We start from the raw sequence: 18,537 nt of genomic DNA, 5'->3' as shown, positions 1-18,537 counted from the left end.
TGTGTATGCGTATGTGGGTCTATAGTTCCATGCCAAAATGCTGATAGTACAAAATGGTGAAACCTATTTTACATAGGGGCAAGCTCCCCTGCACCTCCCCCCCCCCATCCCCTGCTAATTATATATAACAGTTTTGGGAATGTACAGCAGTGGGGAAAAGGCAAATTCCATTTTCAAAAATGAATGTATGAAATTTAGATCCTGCACCTATCCACCCCCCTCTGAGACATAACATTTACATATTACTGTTTAAGCGTTATGCCAAGTTTTGAGCACCTGTGTAACACAAGGCCCTGGGAGGAAAAATATATGTCCGTACAACCATTTCATAGTGCCAAGGACATGTCCCAATTAATTTTACCTTAAAAAAAAACAGAGGCATTACTAGGTGAAGATCTGACCAAGCAATGTCCTCCAAATCACTGGACAAAAAAGTTACTTACACTCATAGAGTGACTGAGAGAAACAATGCTATAAAACACATAACTGTTTGGGCTGGAAAAGAAGACTTAGAAAACACCATGGATATAACTGGTAAAGAAAAACATAACTGATGCATTTACTCACTTCTTCAGTAACAACTATCAGTAAAACTGCTATGTGGTAAACTTGTGCACCCACAAAGCTCACATATACAAAGCCTATCTGGTATGCTCTCTGCCAAAATGAAACACTCCTCTTAAGCATGCTTCTGTGTGCCTCATGCCATGAGGTAAAAAATATACATATCTAAATGCAAGATCTAGTAACTGAATTGATCTAGAATAAGGGTGAGGAACTAATGGCGCATGCATCCCCTCTAAAGTGATAGCTACATTCATTCCTGGATTCCCAATTCAAAAGAGCCCTTACAAAAATGACTTTATAGCACAATGGCAAGTGGTCAGGACTGCAACATTTGAGGAGTAACTAGAAAAGACATGTTAATTCGCATCAATGTTCAACAAGTATTCTGCATCACACCAGGACAAGAGAAGACAAGGAGAGCCTATATAATGTAACCAATCTCATGAAGACGCCACAATTGGTTAGTTCAATCCAGAACTACAAACCCACTTAGTAACACTATAAGCAGCAACTTTATCATGTGGTCTACTTCACCCTTTTTAACCTTTGGCAGCAGCACAGTGAGCGGGGCATGTAGAAACAGGTAAAACGCTTCCTGGGGACTACGTACGGTAGAAAATGACTCCAAACTACCAACCCAGCAAGAGTTAAAATAGGGTGTCTTGACAGATGGTCATAACACCAAAGGCATTAATATCAAGCTCTCTGCAGGGAACAACTAACTTTCTTCACTACACACTGCAGCAAAGACTCACTGGGTTTAACAATTACTGCTGGCTGCTTAGTTTACAACATGGAATACCTTTGTAACCTTTTTGTCCTGCAAATGAGCCTCTCTGTTTGTTATATCCACCTCCTAAATATGTGAAATGGTTCAAACATTTTCTTAATTCAATCATGCTTTTTCAGTAGGAGTAGCAATACTATCATTAGTCATTTCTGATTCACCAATCTAAGAACTGGGACGGTCAGGCTCCAGACTGCAGGCTTTATGATGAAATGATGGCTTCCCAACTGGAGTTTGAAAAGTCTTAATACATGTAAAGAAGAGAATCTTTAAAGGTTGTTGAGACATGTTTAAAGTATAATTTGCAAGCTCTGCCTCTACATCAGTGAAAGATGGAATAAAGACATTCAGCACCTGTTGTTATGGCGTAGTCAGTTTCATACAAGATAGACCAGCCTTGAAAACAAAACTATCACCTCAGCTTCCTCATCTGTCTCAGAACATTCTTCTTTAACATGTGTGGAAGGCTGGACAAAGTGTTTGGGACTTCTGGAAATTTGGTGACCTCTGCTATACGGCTCATCATTCCAAGGCATTTGTTAGATTCTGCCTTCTCAGGCATATTGATGAACCAGACAATTTCTTCTTGCTCACTCCTCGAGATTAGTACACTCTGCCTGCAGCTTTTCAGTTTTTGTTTCTACATATGCCACATTTTCTGAAGACAATCACAGTTTTGCATGAGGGTCTTCCCCAGCTCCCTCATTTTGCTTCAGTAGTAATCTATAAAGTCAGGAGTTTTACTTAAGAGTTCACTTTTAATAACTCCAACACTACTGGTACCAGTGAGACAGACTCTGCAAAGCTGAATTTGACTTGGGGCACTGGGAGGGTGTCAGTATGGTTTCTGGCAGTCTGCAATAGGCTACTGCTGAAGCTATACAATTTGCAAACACCACTGGAACAGTAAACAACCTAAAGAATAATGCAGAGAACTGAAAGTATAATCCAGACAAGAGAAAAACTTAAAAATAAATTTGATATTTGTGGTTACTGCAATGTGATAAGCATCCTTTAAAACTAGAGTTACCAAAAACTGAAAAGGGGGATAAGAGGTAACAGGGCTGAAAAGGGATAACATTTTGAACTTTGGAACTTTAACAAACTGGTTGAGAATGATCTAGGACCGATTTCCATGAAGCAACCTTACCAGAAACATTATTGAATAAAAAACTTTCCTGGAAAGGGGGAGAGGAATAGGTTGCATTACCCCTTGAGCCAGTAATGTTGAATGACAGGGGAAATAAAGAAGCATGATCTGCCAGATTAGATGGAATTTCCTGAACAGGTGGTAGGGTCTCACACTGCCATCTGTACCCCTGATACAGCACTCTCAAAACCCATTTCTCTGAGATTATCTGTTGTCAATGAGAGAAATGGTAAGACAGATTTTACAGAAGAATTAAAGCATTGCCAGGGTGTGGGAGGTAACATTTGCAGATAGTCATTCAGACTTGTTGGACTGACGTTGTTTCTGGGATGTAACCCCATCTTTGTAGGGCCTCTTTTACATTGTTTTTGAACATACAGTGGATATAAAAAAATTTACACACCCCTGTTAAAATGCCAGGTTTTTGTGATATAAAAAAATGAGATCACAATAAATAATTTCAAAAAATTTCCCACCTTTAATGTGACCTATAACCTGTACAATTCAAATGAAAAACAAACAAATCTGTTAGGGGAAGAATATAAAAATAAAAAACGTACAATACACTGGTTGCATAGGTGTGCACACCCTTAAACTAATACTTTGTTATGCGTGCACACCCTTAAACTAATATTTTGTTGTGTGTGCACACCCTTAAACTAATACTTTGTTGAAGCACCTTTTGATTTAATTACAGCATTCAGTCTTCTTGGGTAGCAGTCTATTAGCATGGCACATCTTGACTTGGCAATATTTGCCCACTTTTCCTTGCAAAAGTGCTCCAAATCTGTCAAATTGCGAGGGCATCTCTTGTGCATAGTCATCTTCAGGTCACCCCACAGAATTTCTATTGGATTTAGGTCTGGGTTCAGGCTGGGTCACTCCAAAACTTTAATTTTCTTCCGGTGAATCCATTCTTTTGTTGATTTGGATATATGCTTGGGGTCATTGTCGTGTTGAAAGGTAAAGTTCCTCTTCATCTTCAGCTTTCTAGCAGACACCTGAAGGTTTTGGGCCAAAAGTGACTGGTACAGGGAACTGTTCATAATTCCCTACACCTTGACTATAGCCCCAGTTCCAGCTGAAGAAAAGCAACTCCAAAGCATGATACTGCCACCACCATGCTTCGCTGTGAGGATGGTGTTCTTTTGGTGATGCAAGTGTTGTTTTTGTGCCAAATGTACCTTTTGGAATTGTGGCTAAAAAGTTCAACCTTGGTCTCATCAGGCCATAACACATGCTTTTGGGAGACGATGTATTGTTTTATAAATTTTAGTCAGGCCAGGGTGTTTTTCTGTGCAAGAAAACGCTTCCGTCTTGCAACCCTAACACATAGTCCAGACATATGGAGTACACGGGAAATTTTTGTCACGTAGTACACAACCAGTACTTGCCAGAAATTCCTGCATCTCCTTCAGTGTTGCTGTAGGTCTCTTGGCAACCTCCTTGACCAGTTTTCTTCTCGTCTTTTCATCAATTTTGGAGGGGATGTCCAGTTCTTTGCAATGTCACTGTTGTCCCACATTTTCACCACTTTTTGATGACCGTCTTCACTGTGTTCCATGGTATATCCAATGCTGTGGAAATTTTTTGTACCCTTCTCCTGACTGATACCTTTCAACAATGAGATCCCTTTGATGCTTTGTAAGCTCTCTGCTAACCATGGCTTTTGCTATAGCAGGCAACTGAGTAAATGTCAGGAAAATCCGACTAGGACAGCTGAATTTGAGGTTAATCAGAGTCTCTTTAACTGATGGCAAGTGTCTACTCAAGAAGACTGAATGCAGTAATTAAATCAAAAGATGCTTCAATAAAGTATTAGTTTAAGGGTGTGCACACATAAAGTATTAGTTTAAGGGTGTGCACACTTATTCAACCAGCATATTGTACATTTTTTATTTTTTCATATTTTTTCCCTAAAAGATTTGTTTGTTTTAAAATTGAATTGTAGAGGTTATAGGTCACATTAAAGGTGGGAAAAGTTTTTTTTATATCATAAAAACCCGGCATTTTAACAGGGGTGTGTAAAATTTATTATATCCACTGTATGTTTGCACGAAGATTGCAGAGTCTGATTATTTTTACTTTTTCTAAAAGGATCCTTTAATAACTTGAATGAAGGCTGAAAATTAGAGTCACGCCTTGAATCAGTTTCCCCTCTCTTACCACATTTCCTCAAGACCTCAGCAGCAGATGGTCCAAACATAACCTCCTTATCACAGAAAGATTACAAAATTTCAGCTTTTACAAATATTTTCATTTTGATTCCTAACATATACAAAATGCTGTTGAGTCTAACTTTGATTTTATGTTTCATTTGTCGAATATATCATTCTGGTTTACCACATTTACAAACCACCAAGAGGGTCACAACTGAAAAAGGTTGTAGATCCCAGCAACACCCCATTATTTCGACTGTTACTGGGAGTGATTAACTTAAGACTACTTCTGCATTGACCATAACATGAAGCTCAATAACTATATTATGTTCAGAGATTTATAGGCTGTTACTAGGTTAACAGCCTTGGGGGGGGGGGGGGGGGGACTTGCTAAGCCTAGTCGTATTTTCCCAAAAGAATAATGATGTCCTGTATCTAAACAGGACATTTGGGGCCAGGCATTTATAAGCTACCTCTGTTGATAAGAGACATAGGTGCCAGACCCAGAGTAAGTTCCTTTTCCCCATGTTGCAGGGGATCTTTTTTTCCCCTAGTCCTTTTGTAAGACAAAACTTATACTTTTTGGTAAGATTGCACTTCTCTGTAAAACTGCTGTAAACCTTTTGTAAGTGGTAACTAAATATTTGCTGTCACTTTTGTTATTCTGTTTCAGATTAAAACCCCTAGTTCACCGATTCTTATAATTCCTTGTACTAATAAATCCTACATAATTTGCATTATGAAATTCTGTTCTATTTAATTCAGTTCTATCTTTTAATACTCACTTTCCTGCAATCTAGGACACATTCTTTGTGTTATTTCTATGTAACCTGGATAAGAAGTATTTCTATAAACTCTGCAGAACTCAACAAATGGCAGAGTTCAAAAGGTGGGAGGGATTTTGACTACTAGCAAAAAGAAAGCTACTCACAGCAGTAGGTCTTTCATATAGAATCATCATAACTTTTTCTCCAATACTACTCAAAAGAGCCACTTTCAGATAATTCACTAGTTCCCTTTAGAAGATACAAAAAAATTCTAAGCCATGACCATTCTCCTGTATCATTTGGAAAAGTATTAAGAATGCTTCTTCATCTGCTGTACAAATCAATATTAGGTCATCTATGAAACCTTTGTACAAAACAACTGAATTTAAAAAAATGTGTTATACATAAAAAGGTTTTTCAAAGAACTATATTGCAAACATTTGCATAATGGGGGAAATTTTGCTTCTATAGCTGTGCCTTGTGTTTTTAAATAAAATTATGGTTTAAACAGAAAAAGTTACTGTTAAAAAATGCACGTGGAAAAAGTATAACTAGCCTTAAATATCCAATAAATCGTGCAACTGTATGCAAACCCCTTTTTTGTATTATCATAGACAAAGAGCTTTATATCCTTAACAACCCAGTGATATTCTTTATGCCACTTAATACTGTACTCAGAGTAGTTAACAACTCACTACTATCTATTAACTTTAAAAGCATAAACTGAAATAAATCAAGTAAATGATCTAACAAGATGAATAGAATTGTTCAATGTGAATCTGAGATCAACTGATGTGTGAAATGTAGATTTCTGAACAAGATTTAATCCTTAAGAAAAAATGTGAAGGGATATTTTTGTCCACATGGTCTGTAACTCAAAGATTTACCTGCCTGAGGTAATAGCCAATGGAATGAGAACAAAATGCACATCACAATAAATTGTTGGCTGAAAGGGAGTCAATATCAACTATTTTGTTTAAAATTAAGGTCTCATGGATAAGAGGAGGAATATGAATGGGTGTTGGTGAACTTGTCTCAGAAAGGTCTTCATAACATCAAACTAAGCTACTGTCTTGTCATTCAAAAGATCATGAAGTGCTGAATGAAGTTTAATGGTGGAATACTTTTACATATAGATAGTAGTTCAGAATGAAAGAAACTCTAGAAGCAAAGAGATTAGATCCCAACACCTATAAGGTGAACCTCTTCCAATTCAATGTACAAGTCAGCTTGGCAACTGGCTTCCTGGCAGCCAAGAGAATCAATTAGTCTATTACCATGACCTCAAATGCCAGGCAAGCAGCTTCAGCATCACCATGCTGGGGAGAAGTATGTCATCCACATTTTGCAAAAGAAGATTCTGTATACTCATGAATAAAAGACAATGAATCTCCTTTTGCGGGAATAATTTGCTCAGGAGGTACCACTCTGCAGTGGTAGGGGCAAGAAGAGGAAAAGAAGAGCTCCAGAAGTTGGAGGACCCAAATATTTATGGTGGCTCTCGTGGCTGGAACACGGACAGAGAACCTGTCACTGAATCAGCTTGGGGGCAGCCTTGCAAGCAGTCAAAACTGCTGCAGAGAGCCTTGGGAAGCAATACTAGTAGGCCTGGGTTTTCTTGGCTTGTGGTTTGCACTCTGCTTATGCTGAAGGACTTGGGAGACTTGTACAGCTGAATGATGGGGGTCAGTTGCTGCCCCATTTCTTTCAGCAGCAAGAAGAGAAGAGGTGCCAAATATCCTTACCAGAAAGGTGAGGTCCTGAGAAAGGAGAAATCAACATCTCAATCCATGTGTCATTAGGAAGGCCATATGAATACTAGACAGATCATTTTAAGTCAGCATCAAACATTGTGGTATTGGTAAGGACATGGTCATCAGCTATATCACACAAAGAGTAAAGAGGCCTGGATGTGGACCAAAAATAAAGCAAAAGGTCAGCTACTAAATTAAAATAATTTATTAACACTGGCACCTTGGCATTAAAATCATTAATAAGGCAAGAAAGAGCATCTTTACCAGTATAGATATTTACATTACATTTGCATTGATGGGGTAACAAATACCAAGATTATCACCATCAGCAATAACCAGAAGCCATGGCTCACCCCTAAGGTATATGAGGTTCTGAAGGAGAGAAACATAGCTTAAAGGGCTAAGGACAAGGCAGCCCTAAGTGTAGCAAGATGTAATCTGAGGAGGGGTATAAAGGAGGCTAAGAGGGAGTATGGCAGAAAGGTGCAGAGTCCCTAAGATGACATGAAGGATGCAAGGAGACTATAGCAAAGCATACAGAAGATCACAGACTGCAAAATTAGGTCAGCACATTGTGAGGACAGCATCGAATTCCTGGACAGTTTGAATGTCTTCTGTGGCAGATTTGAAGAAAGAAACAACAGGGTAACACTATAGCGATCCACTGAGGAGAAGGATATTGTACTCGGCCTCAGCACAGAGGAGGTAAGAAGAGCGCTAAGGAAGGTGAACCCCAGGAAGGTTGCTGGCCCACACAACATGCTAGGCAAGGTGTTAAAAGGCTGTGCTGATCAACTGTGCACAGTGCTCATGGAAATATTTAACACCCCTCTTGCCATGCCAAAAGTACCCTCATGCTACGAGAAAACTAACATCATCCGACTACCTAAGAAAAACACTTCCTCCAGCCCTAACGACTGCAGACCAGTTGCTCTGACATCCACTGTTATGAAATGTTTGAGCGGCTGATCAAAAAGTAATATCATCATGCTTACCTCATGATTTTGACCCTCTGCAGTTTGCTTACAGAGCCAGCAGATCCCACAGCTGATACCATATCAGCAGAACTGCATATCTTTCTTGAACATTTAGAGGGCAAAGACAACTACGTGAGGACGCTGTTCATAGACTTCAGCTCTGCATTTAGTATGGTGGTACCAATGCATCTGATAGACAAACTGGCATATTTAAGAATCAGTAAACATCTTTGTAACTGGATCCTGGACTTACTGATTGAAAGACCACAGAGGGTGTGTTCGGTTAAGAACACATCAAAGACCATCACAATTAATACCGGGGTTCCACAGGGATGTGTTCTCAAGTCCACTGTTATTCACCATCCTGACCCACAACTGCTATGCTAAACACAAGTCCAACCATATCATCAAGTTTGCTAATGACACCACAGTCATGGGGCTCATCACAATGGAGGATGAAAGGGTATGCAGAAATAAGGTGGCACCCCTGATCAGTTGATGCAAGAGGAACAACCTTGGCCTAAATGTAAGCAAGACCAAAGAGATTATCGTCGACTTCAGGAAAAGAAAAACAAACCATCCGATGCTTATTATCAATGGTGAGAGTGTGGAGAGGGTTAACAGTATGAAACTCCTGGGTGTACACATCCTCATGGGGAAACACCAGCCAGCTGGTCAAGAAAGCAAACCAATGCCTTCACTTTTTGAGAAGGCTGATGAAAGTCAAGCTTTCTCCTCATATCCTCTCCACCTTTTATAGAGGTGCAATAGAGAGCATCCTCACCTACAATTTCACAGTGTGCTTTGGAATCTGCATAGTTACAGAAAGGAAGGTGCTACAGAGAGTTGTGAGGGTCACAGAGAAGGTAATGGGTTCCAGTCTTCCATCGATACAACTCTATTCTGCAAGAAGCATCTAAAGTGACACCATGCATCCTGCACATGGACTGTTTAAGCATCTGGCATTGAGCAGAAGATATTGCAGCATCTGCTGCAGGACTACAAGATTCAGTTCTTACCTTGTAGTGATTAGACTTCTGAACTCGGGCACCTGTCACAGGGGTCTGGACACATAATAAGTCATTTTTTATTAATAGATACTCACATAAATACCAAGTGCAATATTTATTTATTATATTATAATGACTGCTGTGATGGCTTAGTGGTTAACTATTGTGATTTGTAGTGTACAGTGTCCTGGATTTGAGCCTTGCAGCAGCTGTTTATTTAGGGGTGGGAGGTTGGCGTAATGTTTAAGGTACTTACTTTAGAAACACAAGGTGCAGGGTTTGATTCTCACATGGGGTAACTGGCTTGGCTTAAAATGGTCTCCGAGGACAGTTAGCCTAGCACTAATCTATAAATCTATGAATCTATATCCATAGTCAGCATTATTTAACCCACTCAAGTGCAATATTAGACAAATAACTTAGGCATTGTTCAATCTGTAGTGCGTTTTGTATTACTGTAAATGGAGTAGTTAATTTAACTTTGAGGAGGGTATTCTTTTCGTATTTGAGTGTGGTAAATGTCTTTGCTCTTTCTTATGTATGTATTGGGAGTAGTATTGTATTTGCTAGTTATGTTTATTCCTCTACTTGTATGTGTTGTTCTACTTTCCTTTGTAATCTCAAGAATTGAGCTGATGCACAAAAGTTTGCTTAGACTACACGTGTGTAGTTCTAAATGATAATAAAGTTTTCTTTGAATTTGACTTTGACATAATTAAACTAATTATCACTTAAAAAAATTCCTCAGAGATCCTTAAGGAAAATACTTAAAACATTCTTATGGCAATGAGCTAAATGTACTGGAAAGCATGGGTCTATATCACTTCAGCAAAGTGACACTTTAACAAACGGCATTTCATCGGAAATGCCATTCATTGAATTCTGCTCATGTGGTGAGGTGCACCCCCCCCCCCCACACACCCCCCACTAATTATATATACCAACTACGAGATCGCACTACAGTGGGGAAAGGACAAACTTCACAATCCTCACTGTATGTGATCTCAGTATGAATAGTTCGACGAATAGCATGTTCAATGTAAATGCACTGAAAATGTTGTTTGCTGAACTGATAGGGATCCAGAAAGCATATATATATCTCACAAATCAACAAATCAAAATGACACAATTATTTTCTGGGTAAGTCCTGCTTAAGACCCCTTGGATGCATTAAATCATTATATACCATGGACCATTATATTTTAAAATAAATTCTGATTCCAAAACATTAGGAATTCTAGTTGCATCTCCTCTTTCTGTGTCATAGTGGAAAAACAGTGCATAACATTTTGACTGCAGTCACAAGGACAGAATGATACTAAACAGCATGCAGATTTACTGCACTGAAAATATCTGTATACTTGAATATCTTGAAAATGCTCTTAAATTTATACATTAATGGGATATCGTGTTTGACCAATATGGGATTTAACATCAGGGCATTTATTAAAAATAAGGTACAATACCAAACTAGTGAAATTTCAATAATAATAAGACTTTAGCATATGCTTGATGGAAATAATATTCCCAACAGAACAATCTCAGTTTTTGCTGCTGTTATATCGTTATATAAAAAAAATGATGGGCTACATATTTAAAGAAATAACAACAATGAAAAAGTACAGTTTTGTACCTACCATAAATGTAGATGTTCGAAGATCCACATTGCTGCAGTCCTTACTTATGGGTAGTCCGCTGTCCTCGGTCGGCCCGAATACCAAAGTATTAGGCTGACGTCGGTCATGGGCGCACAGCCCTGACATCAGAGCGTCAGGGTATAAAAGCGCATGACCGACGTCATATCCTCAGTCTTTTCTTGCCCCAGATGTCAGAAGGCCCTAAAAGAAAGGCCACAGCCAAAAAACAGAGTACCTCCCCAAAAGATATGCCCAACTACAGCCATCACCCAAACCATATAACCATGCTAAGCTACAGAGGGGAAGGAGGGAGGGAAAATTGGACTGCAGCAATGTGGATCTTCGAACATCTACATTTATGGTAGGTACAAAACTGTACTATGTTCTTCATCTCACATTGCTGCAGTCCTTACTTATGGGTAGAATCCCAAAGCAACGGGAAAGGGAGGTTGGAAAAATCATAAAGCATTAGGGGCTGCTAAAATGCCCTGTAAAATTGCAGTGGCAAATCCAGCCCTAGACTTAGAATAAAGAGGAAGGTGGTAATGTTTAGAAAAGTATGTACTGAACTCCAAGTGGCTGCTTCCAAAATATCCTTTGTAGCTACCCCCCTTAGAAAGGCAGTAGAAGTTGCAGTAGCTCTAGTGGAATGAGGTCTGATCCCAGTCAGAATCTCCTTACCATGATGGGAATAACAAAGAAATACAAAACCCAATCCATTTAGAAATAGTTTGTTTTGAAACAGGTTTACCCTGTGAACCCAAAGCAAAAGAAACAAACAACTGCTGAGACTGTCTGAACTCCTTGGTTCTGCTCAAATAATAACGCAACTGCCTGTGAATATCCAAAGTATGCAAAATCTTCTCCCCTTTATTTTGAGGATTTGCATAAAAAGTAGGCAAATGAATAGTTTGGTTTAAGGCCACACTAGAAACCACTTTAGGCATAAAGGAAGGATTAGTACGCAAAGATACCCTATTCTTATGAAAAATCAAGAAAGGCTCCACTGCCATAAGGGCCTGTAATTCAGAAACCCTTCTTGCAGAAGTAATGGCCAACAAAAAAGCAGTTTTCCATGACAAATACTTTAACTCGGCCGTAGCTGCAGGCTCAAAAGGTTGTAGAGTAAGCTTTTCCAACACAAAATTGAGATCCCAAGCAGGAGTAGGAGCTCTACGTGGGGGTCTTATGTTCTTTGCCCCTCTGAGAAACTGCTTAAACAAAGGATGAGAGAATAAAGGAGGGTCACAGTCATAATTAGCCAAAATGGCTGCAGCATGAACCTTTATGGAGGAGAAGGACAAACCTTTGTCTAATAACTCAGTAAGATATTGTAAGGAAGCACTCAAATTAGGCTTGGAAACATCAAAGTCCTTCCCTTTGCTCCAAATAAAAATCTCCTCCATTTATCAGCATAAACTTTCCTTGTACTAGGCCTCCTGGCCTCCAAAATAACATTCAAAACTTGTTGTGGAAGCTGAGAACCTCCAGAATCTAAAACAGAATATGCCAGGCTGTTAGATGCAGAGACTGAATTCTGACATTGAGAAAGTGATTGCCCTCCTGAGACAAAAGGTGTGGAATCAAAGGCAGAGGCCATGGAGGCTCTCGGACCAAACTCCTCAGTAGTGGGTACCAGTGTTGTCGAGGCCAATCCGGTGCTATCAGGATCATGGATGGCTTGTCTTGTCTGGCCTTCAAGAGAACCTTGGGCAGAAGAGGTAGAGGTGGAAAGGCATATACATGAAGATTGTTCCAACTGAATGACAGAGCGTCCACTTTCCAAGCTGTGGGATGAAACCTTTTTGTGCAAAACTTTGGCAACTGGTAATTTAGTGGGGAAGCGAACAGATCTATGTCTGGAGTTCCCCATGACACTGTCAACTTTTGAAATACCTGAGGATCCAATTTCCACTCGTGAGGATCCACTATTTGTCTGCTCAATACATCTGCTAAGGAGTTCTGTGCTCCTGGTAGAAATCTTGCCTGAAGATTGAGGTTGTAACTGAGAGCTGTCTCCCACAAAATCATCGCTTGTCTGCAAAGAGGGAACGAATGAGTTCCCCCTTGCTTGTTGATGTACCACATGACAGTTGTGTTGTCTGTTAGAATCAACACCTGCCCTGGGTGAAGTAAATCCTTGAAAGCCATTAATGCAAATTGTACTGCTAACATCTCCTTCAAGTTGATATGCAAATGTTGAAGTCTGGCAGGCCACGTGTCTTGCACCCATTTCCCATTGAGGTGTGCTCCCCAAGCCTTGTCCAAGGCATCCGTCGTTAGAATCTGACTCGCCTCTGGTCGGGTCACAGAGAGTCCCTTGTTTAGGTGACATTCCTGAGCCCACCACAAAAATTCCTTCTGAATGCAAGGTATTATTTGAATGACAGTGTCTAGATCCTGGCAGTGTTGTGTCCATAGATTTTTGAGATACCATTGAAGCTTCCTCATATGCAATTTGGCATTGGGAAGCACCAGAATACAAGATGCCATGAACCCCAAGGCTTGAAGGACTGTCCTTGCAGTCAGCCTGGACTGTAGAGACATTTGATGGAAATAAAGTGAAAGACTTTTCTGTTTGTCCGGGGTCAAAAGGCCATCTGGGAAGCTGTATTCAGTCTCACACCCAGAAAGCACATGTCCTGAGAGGGTACTAGACTGGACTTTGTTTCGTTCACAGAATACCCTAGGCATCTTAACACTACCATCACATACCGTAGATGCTGAAGAAGCTTGTCCTTGTCTTGTGCAATAATCAGGCAATCGTCCAAATAAGGATAAATTTGTATTCCTTCCATCCTGAAAAAGGCTATCACTGGAGCCAGAACCTTTGTGAACACTCTGGACGCAGTAGATAAGCCAAAGGGCAATGCAGAGAACTGATAATGTAAATTTCCAGCTAGAAAACGCAGGTACTTCCTGCAACTGGGCCTGATAGGAACATGAAGATAAGCCTCTTTTAGATCCAGAGTTACCATCCAGTGATCTTTTCCCAGCAGAGGCAAAAGCTGTTGTAATGTCAACATTTTGAACTTTGGAATGTCCAAATAAGTGTTGAGGAGAGATAAATCCAAAATCGGTCTCCACGTGTTCCCTTTCTTTGGTACTAGAAACAGGCGGGAATAAAACCCTAGGCCCACTTCTGAAGGAGGTACTGGCTGTATGGCTCCCATGTGAAGAAGTAATGAAATCTGTTTGTGAGCCTCCGTCCTTTGCCGAGGAGGAATGTCTGGCATACCTCTGAAAGGAGGCAATGTATGGAAATAAAACTTGTAACCTTTGTTTATAATGTCCAACACCCATTTGTCTTGGGTGACTAAAAAACAATTTTGCTTGAAGAGAGCTAGCTTTCCTCCCAAAGGAGCTGCCAGGCAAGAAGAATCTGGCAGCTGAAAATGCAGGTCATTGGGCCTGTTTACGAAAGGACTGGCCTCTACCCTCACCAGCAGATTGAGCAGGCGAACTCCAGGTTCTAGGCCTAAAGGTACTCTGAGCTCTGCCCCTACCATGCCTAGATCTACCCCTAGACTGGGAATCAGAAGAAGGGTACGTCCACCCCTTAGCAGGCCAATTTCTACTAAACGTAGGAGGTTGAACCTGCAAAAAATCTTTAACAGTCTGCATAGACTTAGCCTTGTCCTCCATTTTCTTCAAAACAGACTCCACAGGAGGACCAAACAACACTTCGGACTGTAAAGGAGCATCCAGAATTCTAGACTTAACATGTTCAGATAAATTTTGATCCTTAAGCCAGGCATGCCTACGAAGAACTGAACCAGTGGCAGCCACTCTAGAAGAAGCCTGCAAAGCATCAAAGCCACACTGCAAAGAATGTTTCCCCACCTGTTCAGAAACATGCACCAAATCTTGCAATTCTTTACACTCTATGCCCTCCGCCAAAGCATCCACTTTAGATTTTAGCTGAGAAAGGAGGAAATTCTGATATTTCAACATATGAAACTGGCAATTTAAAGCCCTCATTGCCAAAGTAGAAGAGGTGTACACCTTCTTACCCCATCTGTCCAAAGCTCTAGCTTCCTTATCTAGAGGAACCGGATTCTTTACAACAGAAGTCCTAACACCCTTAGGCCCCTGACTAATAGTTTCTGGGTCCGCCCTAGGACTCTTATATAGGTATTTATGAGCCTCAGGTACCCTATAATACCTGTCCGGTTTAACTGGTGCAGGAGGCATAGAATCTGGATTAAATGAGGCCTCGAAAAACATCCTGAACAACATCCAAAACAGGAGGAATAGCCAAGGGTCTGTGCTGTGGTAAAACAAGAACTCTCTAAGCCTCTTTCTGGAATCTGAGTAATCCTGTCCTTCCCACTTAAAATGTTCCCTCATAGAGTGTAAGGTTTCTGAAAATGAAAAATCCTCTGGAGGGAAGCAGAAGGAGTAGAATCCTCTGCATCGGAATCCGAATAAGGAGGAAAATCTTGAATATCCTCAGCAGAAGACTCAGAATCATCTGAGGCCTGCTCCAAAATTTCCAACTCTGGCTCTACCCTGGGCCTCTTATCAGGAGGGGGCATGGAACCTCTAATTAAAGAAATCAAATCTTCTGCCATTTTAAGCATATGCTTCTTAGGTACAGACCCTGAAGAACCAGAACTAACTCCAGAAGAAGGCAAAACAGTCCTACCCTTAGAAGGAGCCCTAGAAACAGTAGCAGAAGGCCTAACCCCCTTAGGCAAAGAAGGGAGAATAGTAACCTGAGAGGCCCCTTCAGCCTGACCTGACTCCTGTGATGCCACATCCTGTAAAATCAAGGTTTCCCCTGAGACTCAACAGAAACTTCAGCCGGATCCACCTGTTCCACTGCAGTCTCTAAAGGACCGGCGTCCGAAATGGACGAATCATCCTGTCTAGGCTTTACAGATTTGTCTTTACGCTTCATCGTGGAAGCGTCGGAGGATCCGACGGCATATTATAATTACACCGTTTGCCAAAAACTAACCTAGCGCAATCTAGCCTTCTCTTAATAGTGCGCTTATTAAACCTAGCACAAAACCGACACCCAACTACGCGTGCTCGGTCCCAAGCAAGGGATACAAAGCAAGTGGTAATCCCTATGCGGTATCTGCTTCCCACAAGAAATACAATTATTCACTTTTTCTGACATCCGGTAAACAACTGAGGCAAGAAAAAACAAAAATGCTCCCCAACGGGGTACTTAGCCCAACTTGGTATGTCTGAAACTCCGAAAACGAAAAATTTCAGAAAGCCGAACGGCACTTGCAACGCTGCTTCTGCATCGGACCATGCGGCAAAAAAGACTGAGGATATGACGTCGGTCATGCGCTTTTATACCCTGACGCTCTGATGTCAGGGCTGTGCGCCCATGACCGATGCCAGCCTAATACTTTGGTATTCGGGCCGACCGAGGACAGCGGACTACCCATAAGTAAGGACTGCAGCAATGTGAGATGAAGAACATCGTATGACTGCTAAAGATATTCATAACAGAGCATCTACGAATTTGTGAATACACATTGCAGTTAACAGAGGGGTAAGTGCTTAATGTAACTTGCACTACAAATTTTGGAACAGCAAATAAGATAGTCAAATTACCAATATTTTTGGTCTTATGAAATGAAAACATTGTCCATGCTAATGACATTCAAAAATCAGCATCAGATAGAAGAACATGCTACTTATTCATAATAATTTTTTGCACATTACTAACTGGAGGCACACCAGCTGCATCACCATTCCTTGGTTTCAGGACCAAATCAACTTTCTTCTGCTCTGAAGCATGCAAACTCAGGTTGCTGCAGTGTATGTCACCTTACTTAAGTGGTCTGGCCTGCTGGACTGCCAATCTAAAGACAGTTCACTATGGTATTGCAGGGCTGTCTGCTGTTTGTGGAATATCAAGGCTACATTGCTGCCATGGGAAGACAGTATACCAGCCTGTAGTTATCAAAACTTGCTGTGCACCTTGAATTCTGCATTATCACTGACTTAAATTGGCTCTGTTATGGGAAGGTCATGCCTACTTAGCCTGTTAGACTTCTTTGAGAGGGTCACCAAGGCAAGGGACGAGAGTAAAAACATTGCATATTGCATATCTTGGTCCTGCCAAGGCATTCAATGCAAAACCCCACTCAGGCATGGCTAACAAGCTCTCTGATATAGGCAGAAATCCCTACATATCTCAGAGACTGGACCCAAGAATTCAGGATCGGTAACACCACCTCCACCTAGATACTGGTCACCAGTGAGGTACTCCAGGGCTCTGTGCTGGGTCCGCATCTGTTTGGCATCTACTTCTTGGAAGTCAAGTCAAATATTCAAGGCCTTTGGCTTACCAAGTTCATAGATGACTGTAATTTGGGAGCTAGTATACATTTCCCCCAAGACACCAACATCTTGCTAGAGGGTTTAACTCAGATAAATGACTAGCGCCAAAGCCATGGTTTAAAACTAAATGTGAAAAAGTGTGGATCTGGGAACATATGTAGACAGCAATCTGGCTTTTTACTAACGCACATCTAAGATAGTAAGAAAATTATTTTATGTCACTCACATTATAAGTATGGCATCCAGTTCCAAGGAAGTTAAGAAGAGTACCACTCTACTCAGCCCTTATCAGACCTGTCATTGAATATAATGTTCCCTTTGGCAAGTTCTAACAAGACTCATGCTGACAGTTGGAATACCCACACAGGTTTCTCACCAGGAAAACTCAGGACATGAATACCTGGTCCTACACTGATGGCCTAAAGGTTCCATCTCTGTATTCAGTCTCCTACAGGCTGCTGACAGGGGATCTTTGCCTGGCTTACAGTGCTTCTTCAGACCCAGCCTGATGGATTTGTTGCACGTTAGCAAAACAAACAGCACCAGAAACACTAGATCAAGGGATCTGAACTTCACTTGTGGCACAAACAGAATGTGTTGGAAAGACAAGTACGAGTCCCATGGGATCCCCAGACTATGGAATATGCTCTTGATCCATATAAAAGAGTTCATCCCTGACCCTTTTTCACACAAAACCTTGACAAATGGATAGAAAATTATAAATTTACTCCAGGTCCCTTAGGGACAGAGGCCATCAATAAGAAAAGTATTATCCTAACACCTCCCAATAAGTCCTTAGTTATCTCCCTACCAACACCCACCCAATAGATGTTCATTGGTTTGGAGTGGGTGGTTTGGCTTATAAGGGCACTAGTGGTCATTAGCCTAGTAACAATCTATGAACCTATAATAATAGGAAGAAATGAAGGCAACACTTGGGGGGCTCATGCAGATCCAGAAACTAACAATATGGACTTTCTTCCTTCTACTGCAGTATCTGATGACTCAGTGTTGGAATGTAAAGGATTGCACAGCTCTTCAATGGCTGGTTCCACAGGTGGTGATGTTAACTTCTTGACTCTTACCAGAAGAAAAGTTCAAGTTAATGTGTGTGGTAGGGAAAAGAGGGACCTCCCATACAGAATGTTCCTCTGTCTCCAAAGACTCCTAGACTCTCCTCCTTAAAGGACTCCAAGCAGTTCTACGAGGTAAACAGCATTATTCTCTCTTCAATATACTAACTAGTGCAGCCCGTTGGTAAGTGCCTAGGAATAACCTGCTTTTATTTTTATTTATAAACTAAACAGAGAATAAACCCTAAATGTTTCTGTACAGGGGCTTGTGCTAGAGCAAGTGGCTTTCTGCCACCCAAACTAGCTTAGCACAATTACAAACGGAATGTTGAGGCTTCTGATAAGTG

General features: G+C 40.8%; 1 protein-coding gene across 2 annotated transcripts in view; it reads right to left on the bottom strand.

The window, feature by feature from the left end:
• PCCA (propionyl-CoA carboxylase subunit alpha) overlaps window positions 1-18,537 on the bottom strand; it is a 4,227,722-nt gene that overhangs the window by 1,615,657 nt on the left and 2,593,528 nt on the right. The window lies entirely within an intron of this gene.

This window comes from Protopterus annectens, chromosome 5.part0 (genome assembly GCF_019279795.1).
Source record: "Protopterus annectens isolate FY-2018-M chromosome 5.part0, PAN1.0, whole genome shotgun sequence".
NCBI lineage: Eukaryota > Metazoa > Chordata > Ceratodontiformes > Protopteridae > Protopterus > Protopterus annectens.
The sequence above is the reverse complement of the archived record's forward strand: the minus strand, read 5'-3'. Positions and strand labels throughout refer to the sequence as shown.